This window comes from Lytechinus pictus, chromosome 10 (genome assembly GCF_037042905.1).
Source record: "Lytechinus pictus isolate F3 Inbred chromosome 10, Lp3.0, whole genome shotgun sequence".
NCBI lineage: Eukaryota > Metazoa > Echinodermata > Echinoidea > Temnopleuroida > Toxopneustidae > Lytechinus > Lytechinus pictus.
Window position 1 is genome coordinate 9,373,168 of NC_087254.1, and position 13,428 is coordinate 9,386,595.

General features: G+C 36.1%; 1 long non-coding RNA gene across 2 annotated transcripts; it reads left to right on the top strand.

Moving 5' to 3' along the window:
- Window positions 1-1,250: 1,250 nt before the first annotated feature.
- On the top strand, window positions 1,251-13,039 carry LOC135155632 (uncharacterized). 2 transcript variants are annotated; one of them, XR_010294777.1, is made up of 4 exons: window positions 1,251-1,466; window positions 2,786-3,048; window positions 5,093-5,156; window positions 5,945-13,039. It is a non-coding gene; the product is annotated as an uncharacterized LOC135155632 (long non-coding RNA). The 2 variants fall into 2 exon arrangements; XR_010294778.1 differs by having other exon boundaries at window positions 1,251-1,452.
- Window positions 13,040-13,428: the final 389 nt, after the last annotated feature.

Sequence of the window (13,428 nt, forward strand, 5' to 3'; positions counted from 1 at the left end):
ACAAAAAGCTCTTACAATATAAAAGATCGAAATCATAAGGAATAAACATAGTGTGGAATATAACAACAAATACAATACAATAAAGCAACAAATATGGTACATAACATAAGATAAACAAAAATTATCACAAGACAAAAAGTGCTCAATATGACATTAACATCAATTACAAGAATCACAGAACTAAAACAAACAATACAAAGTCAGAAAATCAATATGAGAAAAAGGATGAGACATATAAATTATGCAAAAAAAAGTACCAGATCGTGTACAATTAAGGATTAAATTAAATATACGAATACACAAGAGATGAAGGATAGAAGGAGAAAATATAGGCAGAATAACAAGAGCGAGGAGAAAAGGGACAAAAAGATAAAGAAACAAAGCAGCAATTAGAATTGAAGGCAAAAGAAAAAAAACAAGAACAATAGCATAATAAACGAGATGGAGTAATTGATCAATAGTGAAAACGACTCAATTGGGGAGAGAACGGGAGCGAGGCTACTAGAAAAAAAAAACTGTTTTAGTTATAGATATTACAGGAGCCCCGTTTACTCAGAACACAAACTAATATCCTATCCCAATGTCGTAAATCTTTCTTCCATAATAATCTTCTCATGAGATGGGGCCACTGCGATGCAGATCCGATAACATCTTGAATATCAGTCCAAATTTGAAATATTTTTCGATTTCTCTCAGCAGAATTTCTATCCATCTTCGCCCCTATAAAAGCCTGAACAAGAAGGATACAGTGAGCAAGATGCGAGCTCAGGTAGTCCAGTCCCCGGAGCGTATGAAAGCGGACATATCGCGTATGCATTCCACCTTAGCCTCGCGTAAGGAGAATAAGAAGGAGAAAGGGACACAGAGTGCAGGAGCTACGGGGTCAGAATGAAAATTGCCAGTTGCTACTCCAGTCCAGTTATCAAGGGGATGCTCTGATTACAGCTATCAATGCAGAGCTGGAAAAACAGAGGTGGGTGCGCAGGTTATGGGGAAATTTTTCAAAATTAATAGTTTATTGCTTATTAGGTGTAGTTGCAACAAGCAACGATTTCTTAAGAAAGTCTCTGAGGAAATTTTCTCAACTTACTGTTCACTATCCATTGCTTGATAAAGGGGATGGATGGAGGGATGAATTTTGGTTTCATTTATAAAATGGCACACTGTCTCTAGGTCCAGGATATTGTAGAATAAGAAGCAATTTTTCTGACTTCCTCTCTTTTTTTTCTCCAGGACAAGCTGAAGTTGTCTAGCCTGAACATGGAAGATACAGTTCCTCGAGCAAATAAAAGCGGAGAAATTGCATATGCATTCCACCTTAGCCTCGCGTAAGGAGACCAAGAAGAAGAAGGGACACAGAGTGCTGGAGCTACGGGGTCAGAATGAGAACTGCCAGCTGCTTCTCCAGTCCAGTGATCAAGGAATGTGAGGATTACATCTATCAACCCTGAGGTAGAGGGACAGAGGTGGGTGCACCGCATACCAATAAGCATGCGTTTTAACAATTAAGCAAACTTAAGTCCAAAGTTCTATATGGTTATAAGAATACTCCAGAAATGAAATTTATGGCTATTTCATTTCTTTTCATAGATAAAAGCTAATTCAATTAAGAAACATGATGTCGTAGCAATGGCATGATTAGCAACAATTTTCAGTCAATTATGGCCATAATTGCGAACCAAACAAAATTGTGTAGATATTAGTACATTTGTATTAGTATTCTTATGATTATCTTGAACCTCAAATAAGATCATTATTAAAAAAAATAGTTGGAATGCTCTTATTTTGAAACTGGGGTCATAGACCAGTTGTAAGGTGTGCAATAGGATTGACCGTCCAACGATAGATAGCAAAGAAGATGACCAATGTCTCTTTGTTAACTGGGTTGGCTTTGTGGTGACTTGTGATACAGCAGCCAAGGTTCTAAACTAATATGATGAAGAAATTAGTGTCTTTTTGTAAGGTATTCAAGGAGCTGCCAAACAACCATCCTTTCTTGGCAGTTAGCTCTATAGAGCCATTAATCATTACCATCATTGCAAATGATATTAAAATTTCGAACATCGGTACCTTCACTTTGAAATGTCCTCATCGCACAAAGTCTCTCAGTGATTCATGGGAGAAGTACAAGTAAATCTAGATGTCAAATCTGTTGAGACCCGAGAAACGAACTTTAATAGCTGACTCTGAGGTACATGTAAAAAGCACATGTTTTGAACAAACTGGTCTGAAAAATTCCTTCCACTATTAAAGACGAATGTTCAATTTTAATATACAAATTGCAGACTGTACTGGTATTTACTTTGAATGCATTCCGTATTTAACTGTAAACTTCCATCATTTGCATAATACAGGCAAGTCTGCCTCAGTCAAATATTTTGAGACCACAGAAATGTGTTCCACTTGGGTGAAATTTACCTCGGAAGATGTAAGTAACACATGTTTCGTGCATTCTTGGGGGTGTTTCACAAAGATAATGACTGAGTTACGCACTTAAATATCTAGTTGCGTGAAGTATAAAAGGTATCACCACATTGGTCAGATCATGCCAAGATGACGCGCACTACTGCATGTTGATCAATGAGATTGCGCTTTGCATATCCTGTACGCGTCGGCTTTTAAGTGCGACTATAAGTCATACTTAAATCTTTGTGAAACACCCCCCTCGTCTGAAAACTGCTTCCACTATAGGTGAATATTCAACTTGATACCAGAAGAAGGTCGAGTTTATACAGACTTTAAAGTTTAATTTGACCTAGGTGTTTGCATCATTTGCATATTACAGGGAAGGTCAGGCTACATTAGAAGGTGTGAGAGATCGGATTCAGGTGGAGAAAGACCAGCTTAGGGACTCGAAATAGCAAGAACTATTGCAACGTTGCCATTATGGAGGGCCATCTCGACGGGCAGAGGGATTCGATAAAGCAAGCTACAGCTACATAGTGACAGGGATTCTATCTCGGCAAGAGGAAGTGATCAAACTACAGCAACGTGTACAGCATCGACACGCCACATAGGACTGTGAGACAATATATGGAGGAAACAAAGGTCAGTTCTGATCAAATTGAGTATAATTTCCCTGGAGCACAAATAATCTGAACAAAATGGCAGAGGAAGACCAATGAGATGGGATTGAACAAACTTCCCAGTTCATTACACATGTCCTTCAAGGACATACATGTGTAAATGATTTGCTCAATCACAGAGAAGCTACAGGAAGTTTGATTATCAACATTGAAATTTCAAATGACTGGAGCAATCACACAGTCACACACAGATACACTCCATGTTCGGATTATCCTTGCTACTATGTATTCCATGTAATATTTTTAGAATTATTATATATTAATCTATAAAGGGTTGTTTAGTGGTGCATTAAAACAAAGGAAAGCATTAAAAGAGGCAAATTTGGTCTGTAGTGCGCAATGTGTTGAAATCTGACAAATTCCCCCATAGACGTATGTACAAAACTTGGAGTGCAATATCATACCATATTGCATTTTCTAATGAATGATAATAATAATAATACATATGATTTATATAGCGTCTTTTCCATTTTGATTAAATGCTCAAGGCACTTAGAAGAGAGCAAAACATAAAAGTAAAGAGAACTAAGAGAAGTACAAGAAAGGGTAAATTACAAATGAGGAAATACATGTATGTCTGTCTTCAAACCTAGTCATTCAAACCATGGTCAAGATTAAGTAATAATAGCGGATGACTTCTTCATGGGATACCAGAGATATTCTACTGTTTAGCCCAACATTGCATTCATCTTCGATATGCCTAAAGCCAGGGTTACACCAAAACTGAATTCTCCCGAATAAATTCAGACCGATTCTAACCAAATCCGGCCTAATTCGATGGTTTTGGTAGATTCAAATGTTCCGGAATCCTTCCTGACTTTTCTTGCATTCTCGGAGGGAGAACAGAATACTCCCGAAACCACCCGAATACGTGTATTCGGATGGATTCGCAGCTGATTCGGTTCCGGTGTAACCATGACTTAACTTGTGGAATATTTCTTCTATTCTATTGTGAGCCATCAATATAATAAAATTCATCTGCAAGAGCTGTTAAATCATCATAACACTGTAAGGTACTTTACATAGATTGATGGCTCATAACAGGAGAATTGTTTATTTCAGTATGCGTTTATGTGCCACTTTTTTACCCAAGAATCATGATTTGAAGCATGATTCAAATTACAATTCTGCAGAATCACGATTGCGTTTAGTCAAAAGTGAAAATAAACGTCTTTCAAATAAAAACATGAAACACCGAAAAAGGGGCGTTTGGAAAGACGTTTCTGTAGAATCACGAACGAAAAGGGTCGTATAAACGCAATTGTGATTTGAATCATGATTCTATGACGTCACTGTGTGGGGCTACTTTCGGTTATGCATGCATTTCTTGTCACTTGCATTTAACTTCAAGTTCTGCGTTTGCATCGTCCACTGCTTTTCATTTTTTTTTTGGTCATGTCTTCAACTTCAAGTTCTAGTAAATGAACTAAACTGGACAGACAATGATCTCAGTTGTTGTTGAGTTAAAGGTGTGAATATTAAATTGGATCTCCGCTGAAATTCACTTCCAAACACCATATTTTGATAAACCGACAAGATGAATGGAAGTAAAGAAAATGAGGTATAATAGACTGAATTCAGGAAGCAAAAGATCTATTTTTCGAGAGCCAAAACACACGCGAAAAAGTTGACCTATACTTCCTGTGACAAACTGTGCACTGTGATGCACACTGGATCGGCCAAATCCAAGGAGAAACAGCATTGGAATGAAGGTCGTCCAAAACCCTGATTCTATGGTATTGTGATTCACGTTTGTGTTTTGATTCATAATTCAAATCATGATTCTGGCTTGAGGTTGCATACACGCAGCCCTAGGCTCTTCACAAAGTAAAAAAAAATTGTTAGATTTTGAGTGGCTTGAAACTTGAATTCTAAAGTAATACAATGCCAGACAATGAATCTTGTTTTATGGCCGTTTCCCTCTCCATTCTGTAAACCATGATGATAACTTTGAGAAAAGAAATTCCATTAAGCAATTTGTCTTTTTTTTTTGGTGTGTATCTCAGAATTTATGAGGAGAATTGATGAGGAGAAAGAAGGATGAACTATGGACACCTACATGTAGTAGCTGTAAGTAAACTCTATACCTAACCCTTAAGTCAATCATAAAGGGATACTCCAGGCAGAAAATGGTATCTAAATGAAATGAAAATTTGATTAAAATTATCATAAAATACAAAATGATAACTATGGATATCATCATCTCACCTATTCAATATTCATGAGCATGTTTCACTGAATATTGCAAAACTTTGAAATATCATAATTTTATCGTCACTTGTCTGATTTTGATGAGATTTACAATGTTTAGTCTGTCTGATGAACCTACTCTGTTCAAATCACACAATGTTCAGCCTGAAGTACCCCTTTACGTCTTTCATTAGTCATCTTAATCCTTGCATAAAACAAACTGAACTCTCGCAAGTCTTACAAAACCCTGTATATGTCAAGTAAAACTACAACATTGCATTTAGTAAAATGATGATCTTGCATTTAAGTAAAATTTCTGGTACAAATATTTCTTTGTTCATTTTACAATAATTGTGTGCAAATCTATTTATGTGCATCTATGTTTATATATCATGCTTTATCTGATACAATACAAAATATGAACTTGTACTTTATTCAGATTCCTGTAGTGACTTACATTTGTTTTTATTAAATATTGTAAATCTTTGTGCCCCAACCCCCCCCCCTTCTCTTTCTTGTTGTTATTAGTCTATGGTATTTACATAGAAACATCATAGGAAACTTTTATCATTTAGTTCCCTGTATTGATTTTCATTGTTTTATTAGAGATGTGAAACATCTCTTTTTGCCCCCCTCCCTCAATCACTCACTCTCTTTCTCTCTTACAGTTGGACTTATACCACAAAGATTTCTCTGTTAGCTGGGAGCAAGCCAATCCAAGATAAACCAGGAAGTCAATGGATTGATCAAAGCCTTCCAATCTTATTGTAAAGTAAAAACAGGGTGTTTATTGAAGCCTAAATCATGGTATAGAAATTACACTAGAGAGTGTCATTTGAGGTAACAAATTTAGTATTTAATTCTCAAATGAATTTTTCTCCTTTTGTAAAACTTTATTCATCTGACTTTTTTTTCAAAAGTCTGCCCTGCTGCCATATATTGAATTGCATAATGCAGACGAGACAGCCATCATAGGCATTCCACTTGACCATTTCATGATACAAGGGATTTCTGTCACCTAAATTAAATTGAATGAACAAGCGTCAGTTTAAATTCTATTGGGGTGTGGCAAGAAACTTACGATCAATTGCAAGTCTATTTCTGGTCCCTAAATCATTCATATGTCTTGCAGTTAATTACAAATTAGTGATTGATTGCTAATCTGCTCCTTGAAACAAGAAGTTTAATCTGATTTGCTACAGTACAGCTAACGTTGATCTATAAGTTGTAAAATTGCAACAGAATATTTGCAATTAATCGCAATTTTTTTTTGCAACACCCCATATCTCAATTTATCCAGACTTTGAGTATCAAATATTCGACATGCGTATGCATCCGTTAATCATGATTCCATTTTGTTATGTATTTTATGATAATTTCTTTTGTAAGGAGCAGGTCCAAGCTATCATCTCTTTGCCGACAGTTTCTGAGTTGTCTATTGTTTCTGTAAGGTAGGATTACATTAAGTCTAAACAAGATTGGAAATGTGAGTTTTGTGAGGCTTAGGCTTCATAAGAATTAGATGGTTTGGTAATTAGGCCTAGTAGCTATGTGCGGATTTAACTTACCTTCCAACTTTAAGTTAGTATTTGTGTTTATTTTGTTTCGTCTATTCTGCAAAAGTGGATCCAAAGGTTTTCCAGAGTTTTTCCCTACAGTTTTTATCTCTGGTTTTTTACCCTGGATCTACTTGTCGTAGAATTGTTAGAGGGGAAGTTCATTCTGACAATAAGTTGGTTTTAACAAAACTAGGAAAATTACTGGGAAATATTGGTGAAGGTTGATTAAAATCTATCAAAAAATTAATGAATTTTGGACGTTTTGATTTTGTGATGTCACAGACATAATGTCTCGTGATATACATCATTTCATACCTTCTTCCAAAAGAAAATTATTTTTTTATTGTTTTGCTTTAATTAAATCAACTTATTATCAGAGTTAATTTCCCCTCTTACATGGAACATCCCCTCCCCTAAATTTTTCATAAATTAAAAATATTTATTCTTCATTTAATATCTTTAATATGTCCTATATAATTTTGTCATTTATACACCAAGAAAGTTCATGAAATGAACATTTTCAATTTGATATCTATTTTAATCGATAAATTTAGAGAATAGAAAATTATTTCACTATCATCTGCATAACAGAATTGAATTTCTGATTTTAGGGAAATTAATGATTATTTATTTGACTTAAAAACAAAAAATGCCCAACTATACTTCCTTGCAGGACCCTGCATGGTTTGGTCAGAATATAAGATTAAAACTTGATAAATAAAAGTACAGTCTTTGAGATCAAAGAGCTAGTTTTCAAAACAGTCAGGACATAGATCCTAAGCTTCATGAAGAAGCACATGTAAACCATTGTCAGGGAAATCAAAAGCTTTGCTTAGGTTATGAATTGAGCCATTTGAATTTTTACCTATCTTGTAAACAGTCTGAAGTGTCTAATTCCAATCTGTAGATATCTGCAAACTTAAGTTGACAAGTCAAATCTTATGAAATTCTACATGAAGTAAAATGTTCAGCATGGGTTTTTTTTAAAGCAATTTTCAGCCAAAGTTTCAGGTACAAAGTGTGAAAAACTTTAAATGAGAATTGTGAATTTGTTCTCAAGATGTGTAAGATGCAAAGAAGGGAAAAAAGTCATGAAACATCACAGCAAGATCTTCTTGGGTTACAAATATGCCATGTGATAAGAGTCAAGATGAACTTTCCGGTCATTGACATTAGACTAATTTATTCCAATGAATTAGAGTTTTGGCTATTAATACAATTTTACAATTTGCATCAAATTTATAGATTGAAATCATATTTTTGAGGTCTGGCATGCACTTACAAAATGTGCTGTAACTTTGTAACTCTGTGTTAGGACATTACAAATTTGTCTTAGAAGTTGCACAAGACTAAAAAAGACAAAGAATTTATAGGTGTAATAATGTGATGATATATGTATGATGTATGTATGACCATACTTGGGAAATTTTGGAATGATTTTTTTCATCAATTTTGCTTTTCTATTTTTCTATTGACTCGGTAATATGGAGCCAGCCATATGAATTTTATTACTCAGGAAAAAAAACAACCCAGCAATATTTATTGTTGGGAAGCGTTTCTATATTATATTTGTTTTAATCCATAAAAAGTTTATGACACAAGCAAATCAATTTGGGAAGGGGGGTGTTTCACAAACAGTAAATCTGACTAATAGTCATGCTAACTGTCTTAAGTTAATGCAGTGTGAATACACACATGATGTTTTATTGATATGCAGCAGAGCGCGTAATATGAGCATGATCCAACCTATATGGTAATCCATTGTTTTCGACACGCAACTTGGAATTAAGAGCAATTTTCAGTCACTCTTCAATCTCTGTGAAACACCCCTTTAATTTGTCTCTTATATCACGTGTAATATCTGATAGCTTGGACCTGCCCTATATAGTTTGATTGTCTGTACTATATACTTACTTTGTATTAATGACTTTTTTTTTTTCTTGAAAATAATGTAAGACCAGCAGCACAGAATATTCATTCAAGTTGGAAGACCATAGCAGTTGACCTCATCATTGATTGATGGAGTAGGCCCTTGAACTCACAAAGATGACTTTCTGTCTGGTTTCAGCTGGGGTCTTCCTACCAGAATCATTCAAGTAGTGACATCATTACCAAGAGATCTATTTTTTTGGAGTGCAGAGGAGGGCACAGGACACTGTTGTGCGTGGTATACAGCTTCCATAATGTAAGTGCTTTATTGATGATTTTAATGATATTCTGTGTAGCCTAGAGTATGCGAGACAATGCAATTGGGTTTTCCAGCAATTATTACTACGAGGGTAAAAATTTAAAAATATTTAGCAGCAATTTCACCCACATGTGGCTTTTAATATGCATTTTGCCTCGGTCACACTTTTTAAATTCAGGACATTTTTAATCTTTGGGATGAAATTCTTTTAATGAAAATCTTTCAAAACCATCTACCAGTTGGCAATCTGTTAAGTTTTTTGGGAATTATATGAAATCCCCATCTGTTGATGTTTATTGTAGTCTCTATTCTTTCTTGTACATTTAGCCAGTCCCTTTCTTATTCCATAATCTCTTGTCTTTCTCATTACCCCACCCTCTACCCCTCAGCTTCCACTTTCTTCTCTCCTTTCACCTCAACAATACTTGCATTATCTGTTGATCCATTGATTGTCTTCTTTCTTTATGTACCTCCCTGTACTATCTGCTCTAGCTGCTGCTCTAAATTCATCTTTGTTTTACATCTTTGCAACAGGATATTTACCATGACTGGTATAAAAATGTGCTAAAACACAAAGAAACTATTATTTTACAAGAAAATTTATATGTATTTAGAGACTTTGATCTCATTTTTTTGATTGATTTCAGTACTATTTAGGGCATTATGAATTTTGCAATTAATTTATTCCATTTTCTGTACATGTTAATTTTGGTTACTGACTATTTGAGTCACTGTAATTCCCATTCACCATAAAACTCATGTTTGTGCAAAACTGTTTATGCGTACGCATCATGTAATCGCAGAACGTGTAGAGATTTAAGTTGCCCGCGTTGGAATGATAAGATATGTGATGAAGGTTCACTCGTCATCGGTTCGTCTGCCCCCAATTTATTTTTCTTTACTCATCTTCAGATATTTAAAAAAAAAATTATGAGGATTGTGTGCTTCAATGTTTTTTTCCACAATGTGTAAACAAAAAGAAAAATGCTCCGTCAGTCACAGCAATACATGTAAGTCTTAAATCTAGTCTCAGAAGTGCAATGTCAAATTTAGGTTTCTTTTTGGCCAGCAGTTGTGATTTGCTTTCCAAGCTACTTATACAAGGGTCTTGCCATTGCAGTATTTCTTGTTGACCCTTATCAATGTTTGTGATGGGACTCTTTCATGTTTGTCAAATTTCTTCAATAGAATGGTTTAGCCAAGACGGCTGTAGGGCTCGTTGCATTGATCAAGGTTGATCAAGAACAGGTTTGCACTTTAAATTGATCCTTTTCCCCATTTGTATCTGCACCAAGAAGAAAGGAACTGTTGACCTATATATAAAGTGCTGCTCACTTCCAGAAATCTGTTTCACTTTAATACAATGACATCTCTGTATTTGATGTTTGGACATCTAGTAATCTGGAAATGTGACGATCCTCAGGTACTATCGGACGAAGAGGAATGGTGTTCTTTTCAGCTTACGCATGATATCTGGAACTCTTCAAAACAGCGTGCAAGTGGCACATTAACCGTTGGGTATTCAAATGCTTATATTTTATGAGGTGCCTGCACCTTTGATTGTTCTCAGTGGGTCTAGTTCCAGTAATCCAGTTGATAATTTCTTGTCTTTTCCATCCATCTGTGATGTTTTCCTGTGTTTATTGGATTTCTTCAGATTCATTTGATTTTGATGAAATGAAAAGCAATTTGAAGGCTTGGAAAGTTGGATTTTCTCGATCTGGTCCAGAGGCTTGACATGAGGTGATGCCAGGCTGTTCATCCACCTTCCGATCTGTGGGCGGGGTAGTGGTCTACCAAATTGTCAACTCACCAGTATCCCCCCCCCCCCATGTTTATTCAATCATTGCATAGTCTGTTAGTTTTTCCTCAGGCTCAGGGGACATTGTAAGTCCAGAGTGAACGAGAATTGCATTTATTCACTTGGCTGGATTAATGTTATAGGGGTTGCTATGTTTGGGAAGGCATTTGATGGAATTTGGCATATCTGATTTGTTACATCCCGTTGTCTCACATTCATGTTAGCTCTCTACTGGGCTTAATTCACTCCAAACCAGAGCTGCTTCATGGACATACCTAAATAAATTGGTTCTAGTTAGGGATTCACCCATTGTGGTCATAAAGGATGGTGACAGGTCCTAAGAGAAGGAGCCAGAGTGGAATGACTCTTTGAGACCTGACCATGGTGATCAAGGAATACCTTGAATAGCCTCAGTTACATCATCTGAGTGTTGCAGGGGTGATTGTGTGCTGTAGCCTATTAGCAACCTTTGTTTGAATGGCCTAACAGAAGAAGCCAGAGCGGAATGATCCTTCGAATCCAGACCATGGTGATCAATGAAAGAGGCTCGTCATACCTTGAATAGCCTCAGCAACATGTGTGGCGATGACAATTGTGTGCTCTAGCTCATTAGCAACCAAGTTTTGAATTTCTGTTTGAACATAAGGAGTAGATTGTTCTAACTGTTAATGACCCTATGGCTGAAGGAATGGTTTCTTCCATCCAATCTGGAACGAGTTCTTGAAATTTACTTGGATACAGTTTCAAAAGTTTGACATTGCTTCTCAGTGACCCGTTGTCTAAAGAAATGGTCTCCTACTTCCAGTCTTGAATAAGTTTGAGAACTTTTAGGGGTTCTATCTCTGAAATTTGACATTGCACTTCGTGACTAGGATACATGCATTGTACTGTTGATGGTTGATAGGGGATTATAATTTATAAACCATTTGTGGGATTTAAAGCGCACTTCCTCAGGACAGGCCTATGTTGAGGTCTTGATTCTCATATCTTATCAGTTCAACTGCCTTGCCTTGTCTCTCAGAGTTGTGTGGAAATAAGTGATGGGTACAGTATGCAAACACATAACATTTGATCCTTTACCAGGGATATAGTCAAGGCTGGCCTCGAGGTCACTTTTTGCCGGCCTTGGCCTCAATCTCGCGTACAAAATCTATGGGAGAAGGTTTTCTCCAACGGCCTCGGGACTTGGAAGTCCTTGACTACATCCCTGTCCTGTACGAGATGGTGAATAAAATGATGGGAAAACAAAAGAAAAAGAGAAAACAGAAAAACCAACAAATAATTATTTTTTTTGGTTTTGTTCTTAATATCTATTTTGAAATGCAGTGTTCATATAAGGTTTATAGAAACACATTGCATTATGTACAGAAAGTGGTGTATTTATTTGCAAAATTTTAATGGATTCTATTTGCTCAATTAAAAAGAAAATTCTTCCCCTCTCCCAACAAAAAAATGAAGAAAAAAATAAAGAAGCAAAAAACAGCCCCCACCCCCCCCCAAAAAAAAAAAAAAATTATAATGCAATTATTAAGAACAATTTAATATCAGTCATGGATAAAATATGTTGAAAAGATGTGAAATAATGGAGGATTGGCAGATACAAGAATTGATAGTACAGGGAGGTATGGAGAGAGATTACAATTAATGGATTAATTGGTAAACATGTAGAAAGGAGGAGGAAAGAGGGGAAGGGGGAGATGGTATTGAGAAAGGAGGCAGATTAAAGGAATGGGGTGTCGGCTTTGTTCAAGGATGAATAAAGAGACTACAAAGGAGATCAACAGATTGATTTGGTACATAAAGAAAATAATTTATTGTATTCAATAAGATAAGAAAATACAATTGTTGCCCTTAGCAACAGTTGATGCATTGTCTACAATTCTTGGCTACACAAAGTATCATTGAAATTGAAAATAAAGCACCTACATTCCAGATGCGGTATGTCATGCATGGCAGTGTCCAGTGCCCCGCCCTGTACACTTAGAAATAGGACTATTGGTAATGATGTCACATATTGAGTGGTTTTGTTTGGGAGACCCCAGCTCAGATCAGGCTGTAGGTCACTTTGTGAGGGAAGGGGCTAACTCCATTGAGTCAAGAGGTCAGCTGCTATGGTACGAAGACTTGGATGAATCTTCTGTGCTGCTGGTCATTTTTTTTAAATACTTTTTTTGTGTGGATAAGATGCCTAATAAATCCTTATGAAAATGAAAAATTCTTGCCTTTTATGCTATTTTTACCAAGTGTGATCCCTTTTGTGATCTCCTCCCCCTTATCCATTGTGACCCCCTCTCCCACCCTTTGACCCCCTCTCCCACCCTTTGACCCCCCTCCCCCTTATCCATTGTGGTCCCTCTCCCACCCTTTGACCTCCCTCCCCTTTTTCCACTGTGATCTTCCTAACCTCCACTCATCCCTTTCTTATCAAGTAATGCAAGCCAAAAGTGACATAGTTCCTGTATAAAATTTCCATTTTGTTTAAGTTTTGACCAAGATGAATTTTTTACCACAAGCTTTTTATTTTTCAGTTTCATTTATCAACCCTTATGATTCGGATGACCCTTTTTGTTCTTGTACGAGCACAATATTTAAGCATGCAAATAT